At 39.1% G+C, this 10,637-nt stretch overlaps 1 pseudogene; it reads left to right on the top strand.

Annotated features, from left to right (window-relative positions):
- Window positions 1-898: 898 nt before the first annotated feature.
- Window positions 899-1,039, top strand: LOC128593428 (uncharacterized; annotated as a pseudogene).
- The last annotated feature ends 9,598 nt before the right edge of the window (window positions 1,040-10,637 follow it).

Below are 10,637 nucleotides of genomic sequence, written 5' to 3'. Positions count from 1 at the left end.
ATTGCTGTGTTTGCAGCTGTTTCTTCTTGATAAAATAATTGTTATTTCAAATGGGAAATTATTATGTAGAATCAGAATCGAATGGAAAAGCAGTGTCTTAGCGCAGTTTGATTTAGTGGTATATAAATACGTTTGGGGAAAGGAAGGTATAACATTAAAAAGTATGCTAATCATTACATATGGTAGATTAACACTTTTCCAAAGAGCCAAAGGTAACAATGCCAGAGTGATGTGACATAGACTGAAGCACCACGAGTCACATGTCCAAGCAATGGCTGCACATATCTTCTAACTCTACTTCGTGGAAAGCATGCACATTCTTAAGATAGGGTATTTGGCAATCTGCTTTACCCAGACTAAAAGCTCATTTGCTACTAGTAGGCACTAGAAAACCGTTAGAAACAGCTATAAGTATAATTTTTTAGCATTTCAGAGGCCTTGGCTAACTGTCAAGCTATCGTTTGCCTGCAGTAACTATTAGTTGAAGAAAGAAATAAAAACAATTAGTGATGCATATATTTCTTTGCCTGTGTCTGTTAAGAGCAAATGAGAGTGCAGAATACTTAGGCCCAGGGTTGGGGGCCTGGAAAGAACAGCAACTGAGTGAAAGAAATAGAGGCTTGGGGGTATACTCAGAGCAGGGGCCTGAAGAATGGCTCCTCTGGGCTCAGCGTCCATAGTGCAGTGGTTATGGCGCCAGCCACATACACTATGGGTGGTGGGTTCAAACGTGGCCCAGGCCAGCTAAAACAAAATAAACAATGACAATTGCAACAAAAAATAGCTGGGCATTGTGGCGGGCACCTGTATCCCAGCTACTTGGGAGGCTAAGGCAAGAAAATCTCTTAAGCCCAAGAGTTGGAGGTTGCTGTGAGCTGTGACACCATAGCCTCTACCAAGGGCAACATAGTGAGACTCTGTCTTAACAACAACAAAAAAAGAATGGCTCCTCTGTTTATAACATACCCAACAGGAATCTGGGATCATTGTGATAAGGGGCACAAAACTTTTGGTCTCTGCAAACAAATTCTGTACATGTGAAGAAGAAAAAAGTTATGAAATGCTATGTGGTGGGTGGATGGGTGATCACTGTATAATTCTATCAACTGTGTTGTATGTCTGAAAAATTGCCTAATAAAATACTTGAAAATTAAAGAAAAAAAAAGAAACAAAGGCTGGGAAAGGGATTTCAGAACATTGTATGTGCCCTTTTTCTCTCTTTCTGATACTTGGCCATGATAAAGACCCTAGGTGGGCTGTGCATTGAAAATTCTTTTTTTTATTTTTTAAAGCAGACCTAACTTTATTATTATTATTATGTAGTTTATTTATTCTTTTATTTTTTTGGCTGGGGCCGGGTTTGAACTCACCACCTCCCGTATATGGGGCTGGTGCCCTACTCCTTAAGCCACAGGTGCCGACGCTGCATTGAAAATTCTTAGGTGCTATGTTATAGGAGGGATTGAAAAGTGTAGGGAAGTAAGAATTTCATAACCTAGAGAGTCCAGACATGGACCAGGGGTGACTAAGCTTGCTGAAGAGCAGAATCACTGGGTGTGTGCGCATAAGCTGTTTTCAGGCTATGGCTTTGCTGGCCAAGGAAAGTATCACTCTCCCTAGTGTGTATCAGGGCCTCATTGCCCTGGACATTTCTCCACCTTTTGCACCTTCCTTGACACATTCCAGAGAAGATCAGAAGGAAGTCACCAGAAGGTCTTCCTCACTTGGTTATATCCTTTGTCTATGCTGTTAACATTCCATTTTGATTTTCCATAAAAGTTATGATAGAATAAATCATAGGTGGTGGATTTCATTTTTATCATTCTATTTGCAAACCAAATTTTTTTATACTCGGCCCTGAGATACCTAAAACCCCTGTCATATTTTCAGCCTGTGACTGTGTAGACTCAAAATACTGTATGCCTCTTATTTTATTTGTTAATAATCCTGCATTACAGGCTAGGTGCAGTGGCTCATGCCTGTAATCCTAGCACTCTGGGAAGCCAAGGCAGTGGTTTGAGTTACTATCCAATGTCCTTTCGTTTCAACATGGAATCCTTTTCATGTTTCTTGTGTACTAATGAGAAATTTCATGTTTTTTGCTCTGTTGTATTATTTTAATCTGGGAATATCTGAACCTATCATTTTTTAAATGATTTAAAGACTAAATAGAGATTCTTGATTGACAGTCTTTCAGCGCTTTAAATGTCATCCAGCTGTCTTCTGGTCTCCATAGTTTCTGATGCGACATCAACTGTAAATGTCGTTGCATATCTCTTGTACTTGATGAATCATTTTTTCCCTTGCTGCTTTCAGAATTCTGTCTTTGTCTTTTGACAAGTTGCCTATAGTATGTCCAGGTTTGGTCTTTTTGTGTTTATTACACTTGGAGTTCATTGCATTTCTTGGGTGTGTACATTAATGTCTTTCATCACATTTGGTTAGCTTGTGGCTATTATTTTTCTCTGCTTCCTTTTTTTCTTTTAAGAGTTTTATGCATATGTTGGTATGCTTGGCGGTCTCTGGTTATTTTTCTTCTCCTTTTTTCCTTTATTAAATGATATAATCTCAATTTACTGATTTATTCTTTCAATTCACTAGTCCATTATTTATTTTTCTGCCAGTTCAAATGTGTTGTTGAGCCCGTGCAGCATGCGTAACACACTTTATCTTATTAAAAATTAATATATTAACATATGTACCAGATAAGCAAAGGATACTTACTTTTATTCACATCAACGTGAAATATTTACCCAAAAAGGATTACACTGTAAGTCAAAAATAAAATAAAAAATATTGCAAAAGGTATACTTTGTATCAGCTACATTCTCAGATCACAAAAGGCACTAAATTCTAACTACTTTGAAAGTAAAAAAAAGCACTCTCATTAATAGCTATTGGGTCAAAAAAGAAAATTAAAGTGGAAATTAGAGGCTCAGTGCCTGTACCTCAAGCAGCTAAGGTGCCAGTCACATAGACCAGAGCTGACGGGTTCAAATCCAGCCCAGGCCTGTCAAACAACACTGACAACTTCAACAAAAAAATAGCTGGGCATTGTGGTGGGGGCATGTGGTCCCAGATATTTGGGACGCTGAGGCGAGAGAATCGCTTAAACCCAAGAGTTGGAGGTTGCTGTGAGCTGTGATGCCATGGAACTCTACCCAGGGTGACATCTTGAGGCTCTGTCTAAAAAAAAAAAAAAAAAAAAAAGGAAATTACAAATTATTTGAACATCAGTGGACATTGTTCCTGTATTTACAGGCAAACCTGGAGATGTAAATGCTTTTATCATTAGAACACATTTTGGGGGTGGGTGGAGCAAGATGATGGATCAGAAAGCTTGTTCAGCTGAGCTTTCCTCGAATGACTGGAGAAAAAGAGAGAACCCAGCCATACCTGGGTCAGGACCTTACCCAGAGTGGCAGCTCAGGGACCACATGAGGAGGTGGTGACCTGGCATATGGCTTTCCTGATCCAAGTCTTGGAAATCTGATGAATTAGGCAAGTGACTTCCACCTGCTGGGATCAGCTGTCCCCCGCAGAGTTCTGAGCTGGGAGGAAGACTTTCCAGAGTGTTCAGTTGTTGGGGGATGCTGCACATTGAGTGGAAAGCTTAGAAGAGTGGGTGGAACAGTATACAGCAACCAAATTAGAATATTGGTTTGAGTAGATTTGCCATAGGTTTGGTGGCTGGCAAGGCAGCCATACTGAAAAGGTCTCAGAGCCAGGAGACTGCCATTGTAGGAAGGTACAGAGAAGGTCTTAGCAGGGTCCTAAATAATGGTCATCTTAATTCTGCCTGCTGGGATCAGAACTCCACTCTTGGGAAAGGCTGGGGGACTCCCGCACCCCACAGGAACTGGAGTCAGGGGGCACTGTGAAACCTGCCCATGAAGGATTTTTGTGAGCTTTAAGATCCAAACCCAGCAGGGTCTGCATGCTGAAGAAACAATCAGGTGCTCACCAAAGGCAGCTAAATTAGGAAAAAGGACCACAGAGGTTGCTGGCTGTGCTGTCTCCTAAAAATCCCCACAGCACCACCTGTTGTCCCAGCAACATACTGCAACATATTGTCATCAAGACCACAGACTCCTGTTTGGCCCCTGGGAACAGTTTGGTTTTCCTCAGCCTAAGGCCAGTTTAAGACCTAAGCTCTGAGACAAGATAATTTGAAGCAAAGGAGGAAGTGAGAAGGAAAAAGGAGAACAAGGAGGTAAATAAGAATAAAGGATGCATGAGTAGGAACCAACAGAAAAATTCAGGCAAGATGAATTCCCCCCCAAGGGACCACAAGGCTACTGCAGAAGACTCCACCTATAAAGAATTAATGGACTTGACACTAAGGGAATTTAAAATATGGATGATAAAGACAATAAAATGAATGGATGAGAAAATGGAAAGACAGAACAAAAAGTTGATGAGAGATATGTAGAATATAGAAAGGATATGATGACACTTAAGTAAATGAAGTAGACAATCAGGCAATATAAAGATGCAATACAAAGTACCACAAATAGGTTAGACCATGCAGAAAAAAGAACTTTATTTTTTATTTATTTATTTATTTATTTTTAGACAGAGCCTCGAGCTGTCACCCTGGGTAGAGTGCCATGGTATCACAGCTAACAGCAACCTCCAGCGAGTCTCCTGCCTCTGCCTCCCAAGTAGCTGGGACTACAGGTGCCTGCCACAATGTCTGGCTATTTTTTTTGTTGTTGTTGTTGCATTCGTCATTGTTGTTTGGTGGGCCCTGGGATGGATTCAAACCTGCCAGCTCAGGAGTATGTGGCTGGTGCTTTAGCTGCTTGAGCCACAGGTGCTGAGCCAGAAGAAAGAACTTTAGAGCTAGAGGATAACGTTTTCAAGTTAGTCCACATAGTCAAAGAGGCAGAAAAGAAGAGAGAGAAAGCAGAACGGCTGCTTAGAGAACTACAATACTCAATGAAGCATTTAAACATATGAATAATAGAGATTCCTGAAGGGGAAGATTTTCCCAAAGGAATGGAAGCCCTACTTGGAGACTACCATAAATGAAAATGTCCCAAGTTTTACTAAAGGCCCTGACACACTCCTTTCAGATGGATATCAAACCCCTCATCTCAACTCAAATAGAGCTTCTCTAAGACACATTGTAATGAACCTGTCCAAAGTCAAGATGAAAGAAAAAATTCTGCAAGCAGCCAGGAGTAAGGACGAACTGACCTGCAGAGGCAGAGCCATTAGGATAACAGCAGACTTTTCAACTGAAACCTTCCAAGCCAGAATAACATGGTCATCTGCCTTGGTCAAAACTTAGCTTCCACAATGGCACAAAAGGGAAAACTACACAATGAACTTTCACAAAATAAGATGAATAGAACTTCACCACACTTATCAATTCTCTCAATAAATGTCAATGGACTGAATTCCCCACTGAAGAAGCACAGGCTGGCTGATTAGGTACAAAAGGATAAGCTATCAATATGCTGTCTCCAGGAGACATACCTAGCTTTGAAGGACAAGTCAAGACTCAGGGTTAAAGGATGGAAAACAGAATTTCAAACAAATGGAAATCAGAAGAAAGGAGGGGTTGCAATCTTATTTTCAGATATAAGCTAATTTAAAGCAACTAAATTTAAGAAAGACAAATATGAACACTTCATACTTGTCAAAGGAACAATACTACTAGAAGACATTTCAATTTTAAATATTTATGTACCCGACTTAAATGCTCCCAGATTTATGAAATAGACCTTAATGGGTCTGAGCAATATGATATTTGATAACACCATAATATCTAGGGACTTTAACACCCCTCTGAGAAAACTGGAAAAATCCTCTAAACAGAAACTCAACAAAGATACAAAGGACTTAAATGTGACCCTAGAACAAATGGGATTAATTGACATATACAGAACACATAATGCCAAAGCTAAAGAATATACATTATTCTCTTCTTCCCATGGTACATACTCCAAAATAGACCACATCCTAGGATACAAATTAAAGAACAGAAATTATACCTTGTATCCTCACAGACCACAAGGCAATAAAGGTGGAACTCTACTCCAACAAAAATGTTCATCCCCCACAAAGGCTTGGAAATTAAAAAATGTTATGCTGAATGATAGTTGGGGTCAAGAAGAGATAAAAGAGGAAATTGTTAAATTCCTCAAACATAACAACAATGAAGACATAAGCTATCAAAACCTGTGAGATACAGCAAAAGCAGTCTTAAGAGGGAAATTTATCACATTAGATGCCTATATTTGAAAAACAGAAAGACAGCACATTAATGAACCATCTTATGAAATCTGAAAAATTAGAACAATCTAATTCCAAACCCAATTTGGAAAGAAGAAAAGAAATAACCAAAATGAAATCAGAGATTAATGAAATTGGAAAAAAAAAAAAGAATCATTCAGAAAATGAATGAAACAAAAAGTTGATTATTCAAAAAAATATATAAAATTGATGATAAACCTTTGGCCATATTAACTAGAAACAGAAAAGAAAAATCTCTAATAACCTCAATCAAAAATGATAAAGAGAAAATAACAACAGATGCCACAGAGATACAAGAGATCATCTCTGAGTACTACAAGAAACTCTACGCCCAGAAATTCAACAATGTGGAGGAAATGGATCAATACCTAGAATCACACCCTCTCCCTAAACTTAACTAAGAAGAAAGAGGTCTCTTGAACAGACTGATTTTAAGAACTGAGATTGAAGAAACAATAAAAAAATCTCCCCCCGAAAATGGCCTGGTCCAGATGACTTCATACCAGCACTCTATCAAACCTTCAAAGAAGAGCTTATACCCATGGTGCAGAAAGTATTTCAAAAAAATGAGAAGGAAAGAATCTACCCCAACATGTTCTATGAAGCAAACATCACTGTCACATCTCATTCCTGACACCACTTGTCAGGGCCCAGGACTGGCCAGGTCTTGGGCCTGGCTTAACTAGGTTCTGGACACGGACTGCTAAGTTACCTTGCTCAGGTCTGTTAGGTGCATGAAGGCTATCTACTTTAGCTGGAGAGAGAGTGTGTCTTAGAGAGAGAGAAGCAGTCTTCTTAGAAAGATAGATTTTAGTCTTTAGCAGAGCTTGGTAATCTTCAGCAGAGAGACACTGTGTTTGCGTTCTGCAGGCAGAAGAGGAGACAGAGTCAGAGTAAGCGAGTCTGTGATAGAATGTGCATACTCCTGACTGCCTTCTCCTCCAGCCTAATATAAGGCTGATCTTGTGCCTCTCAACACCACAGGTGTAGAGACTGCCAATTCACCACTGCTCTCATCTTGCAAGCTCTCATGCTTGTTAGGAGAGCTAAATCCCTCTCCATGCCCTTTCCACCAAGGTGTTCCATTATTGAGCTATACAGGTATTTCTATCACTCTCACTCCTCCTAGCCATAGGCTATATAGGCTGCTACACATCACCCTGATACAAAACCAGGAAAAGACCTAACTAAAAAGGAGAACTTTAGACCAATTTCACTACTGAATATAGATGCAAAAATTCTCAATAAAATCTTACCCAGTAGATTACAGTTACACATTAAAAATATCATTCATCATGATCAAGTAGGTTTCATCCCAGGGATCCCAGGCTGGTTTAACATATGCCAGTCCATAAATGTAATTCATCATGTTAATAGAAGCAAAAACAAAGACCATACGATCCTCTCAATAGATGCATTCAATAAAATTCAATATTCAAAAGCATTCAATAAAATTCAATATTCCTTTTATAATTAGAACACTTAAGAATATAGATGTAGGTGCCACATTTCTTAATCTGATTGAAGCTATGTATGACAAACCCACAGCTAATATTATCCTGAATGGAGGAAAACTGAAAGCTTTTCTTCTTAGAACTGGAATCAGACAAGGTTGTCCTCTATCACCACTACTATTCAACATAGAGCTGGAAGTTCTACCCTATACAATCAGGCTAGAGAAGGAAATAAAGGGCATCCAAATGGGGGCAGAGGAAGTCAAACTCTCACTTTTGCCAATGATATGATCTTAGAGAACCCCAAAGACTCAACCACAAGACTTATGGAAGTGATCAAAAAATGCAGCAGTGTCTCAGGATATCTAATCAATGTCCATAAATCAGTAGCCTTTGTATATGCTAGTAACAGCCAATATGAGAAGCTACATGTACACAATTCCATTCATAGTAGCTTCAAAGAGAATGAAATACCTAGGAATATACGTAACAAAAGAGCCGAAGGACCTGTATAAAGAAAACTATGAAACCCTAAGAAAAGAAATAGCAGAAGATACTAACAAATGAAAGAACATAACATGTTCATGGCTGGGAAGAATCAACATTGTTAAAATGTCTATATTTCCCAAAGCAATCTACAGATTCAATGCAATCCCCATTAAATACCATCTTCATACTTTCAAGATTTGGAAAAATTAATTCTTCACTTTGTATGTAACTAGAAGAAACCTTGTATAGCCAGGGCAATTTTTAGTAATAAAAGCAAACCTGGGGGTATCACCATACTAGACTTTTGGCTATAATACAAGTCCATTGTGATCAAAACAGCATGGTATTTGCACAAAAATAGAGTCATTGACATTTGGAACTGAATAGAAAACCATGAGATGAACCTAATCTCTTATAGCCACTTGATTTTTGACAAACCAAACAAGAGCATACACTGGGGAAAAGAATTCCTATTCAATAAATGGTGTTGGGAGAACTGGATAACCACATGTAAAATACTGAAACTGGACACCTGCAGCTCTCACCTCTTACAAAAATTGACTCAAGACAGATAAAAGATTAAACCTAAAGCATGAAATCCTTGAAGAAAGTGTGGGGAAAACACTTGAAGATATTAGCCTGGGGAAAGATTTTATGAAGAAGACTTCCACAGCAATTGCAACAACAACAAAAATAAACAAATGAGACTTAATTTATTAAGCTGTACAGAAAGCTTCTGTACAGCTAAGGAAACAACAACCAAAGCAAATATACAACCTTCAGAATGGGAAAAGATATTTACATATTATGAATTGGACAAAAGCTTGATAGCTAGGATCTACAGAGAACTCAAATTAATCAACAAAGAAAGATCCAACAATCCCATGTATCACTGGGCAAGAGATATGAATAGAACCTTCTCTAAAGAAGACAGATGAATAGCTAACAAACATAGGAGAAAATGCTCATCTTCTCTAATCATCAAAGAAATGCAAATCAGAACTCCCCTGAGGCTTAGTGCCCATAGCACAGTGGTTAGGGTGCCAGTCACATACACCAAGGCTGGTGATTTCAAACCCAGCCTGAGCCTGCTAACCAACCATGACAACTGCAACAAAAAATAGCTGGGCGTTGTGCTGGGTTCCTGTAGTCCCAACTACTTCAGATGCTGAGGGAAGAGAATCACTTAAGCCCAAGAGTTTGAGGTTGCTGTGAGCTGGGACACCATGGCACTCTACCAAGGGTGACATAGTGAGACTCTGTCTCAAAAAAAAAAAAAAAAAGAAAAACTACCCTGAGATATCACCTCACCCCAGTGAGAATGGCCCACATCACAAAGTCTCAATGCTGCACCTACTGGTGTCGATGCGTAGAGAAGGGAACACTTTTACACTGCTGGTGGGACTGCAAACTAATATAGTCTTTTTGGAAGGAAATATGGAGAATCTTCAAAGAACTCCAATTAGACCTCCCATTTGATCCTATAATCCCATTATTAAGCATCTACCCAGAAGAAAAAAAATCATTCTATCATAAGGATATTTGCACCAGACCAGTGGTTTTCAATCTTCCTAATGCCTCCTAATGCCGTGACCCTTTAATACAGTTTCTCATGTTGTGGTGACCCCCAACCATAAAATTATTTTCATTGCTACTTCATAACTGTAATTTTGCTACTGTTATGAATCATAATGTAAATATCTGATATGCAGGATGTATTTTCGTTTTTACAAAGGGGTCGCAACCCATAGGTTGAGAACCACTGCACTAGACTGTTTATCATAGCTCAGTTTACAATTGCCAAAATGTGGAAATAACCTAAATGCCCACCAACAGAGGAATGGATTAATAAGCTGTGGTATATGTATTCCATGGAATACTATTCAGCCATTAAAAAGATGGAGACTTCACATCTTTTGTATTAATCTGGATGGAGGTGGAACACATTCTTCTTAGTAAAGCATCGCAAGAATGAAAAAGCAAGAATCCAATGCTCAATTCTCATATGAGGACAGTAGATGAGCTAATACAAGGTGTAGGGTAAGGGAATGAGGGAGCCGGGAGAGGGGAGGATTGAGGATGATGGCGTGGTCACAGTGTATGACACACCTCTTGGGGGCAGGACACAAGTATAAGAGGGACTTTATCCAACAAATGCAATGAGTGTAACCTAATTCTTTGTACCCTCAATGAATCCCAAACAATAATTTTTTTTTAACTCCAAAGCATACATCTCAAGAATGTGGAAAAGCAATTGTAAAATTTTTATTTTTATTTTTTATTTTATTTTATTTTTTTTTTTTTTAAGAGACAGAGTCTCACTTTGTTGCCCTCGGTAGAGTGCCATGGTGTCACAGCTCACAGCAACCTCCAGCTCTTGGGCTTAGGAGACTCTCTTGCCTCAGTCTCCCGAGTAGCTGGGACCACAGG

Source organism: Nycticebus coucang, chromosome 1, assembly GCF_027406575.1.
Source record: "Nycticebus coucang isolate mNycCou1 chromosome 1, mNycCou1.pri, whole genome shotgun sequence".
In the NCBI taxonomy this organism is placed as follows: domain Eukaryota; kingdom Metazoa; phylum Chordata; class Mammalia; order Primates; family Lorisidae; genus Nycticebus; species Nycticebus coucang.
The sequence above is the reverse complement of the archived record's forward strand: the minus strand, read 5'-3'. Positions and strand labels throughout refer to the sequence as shown.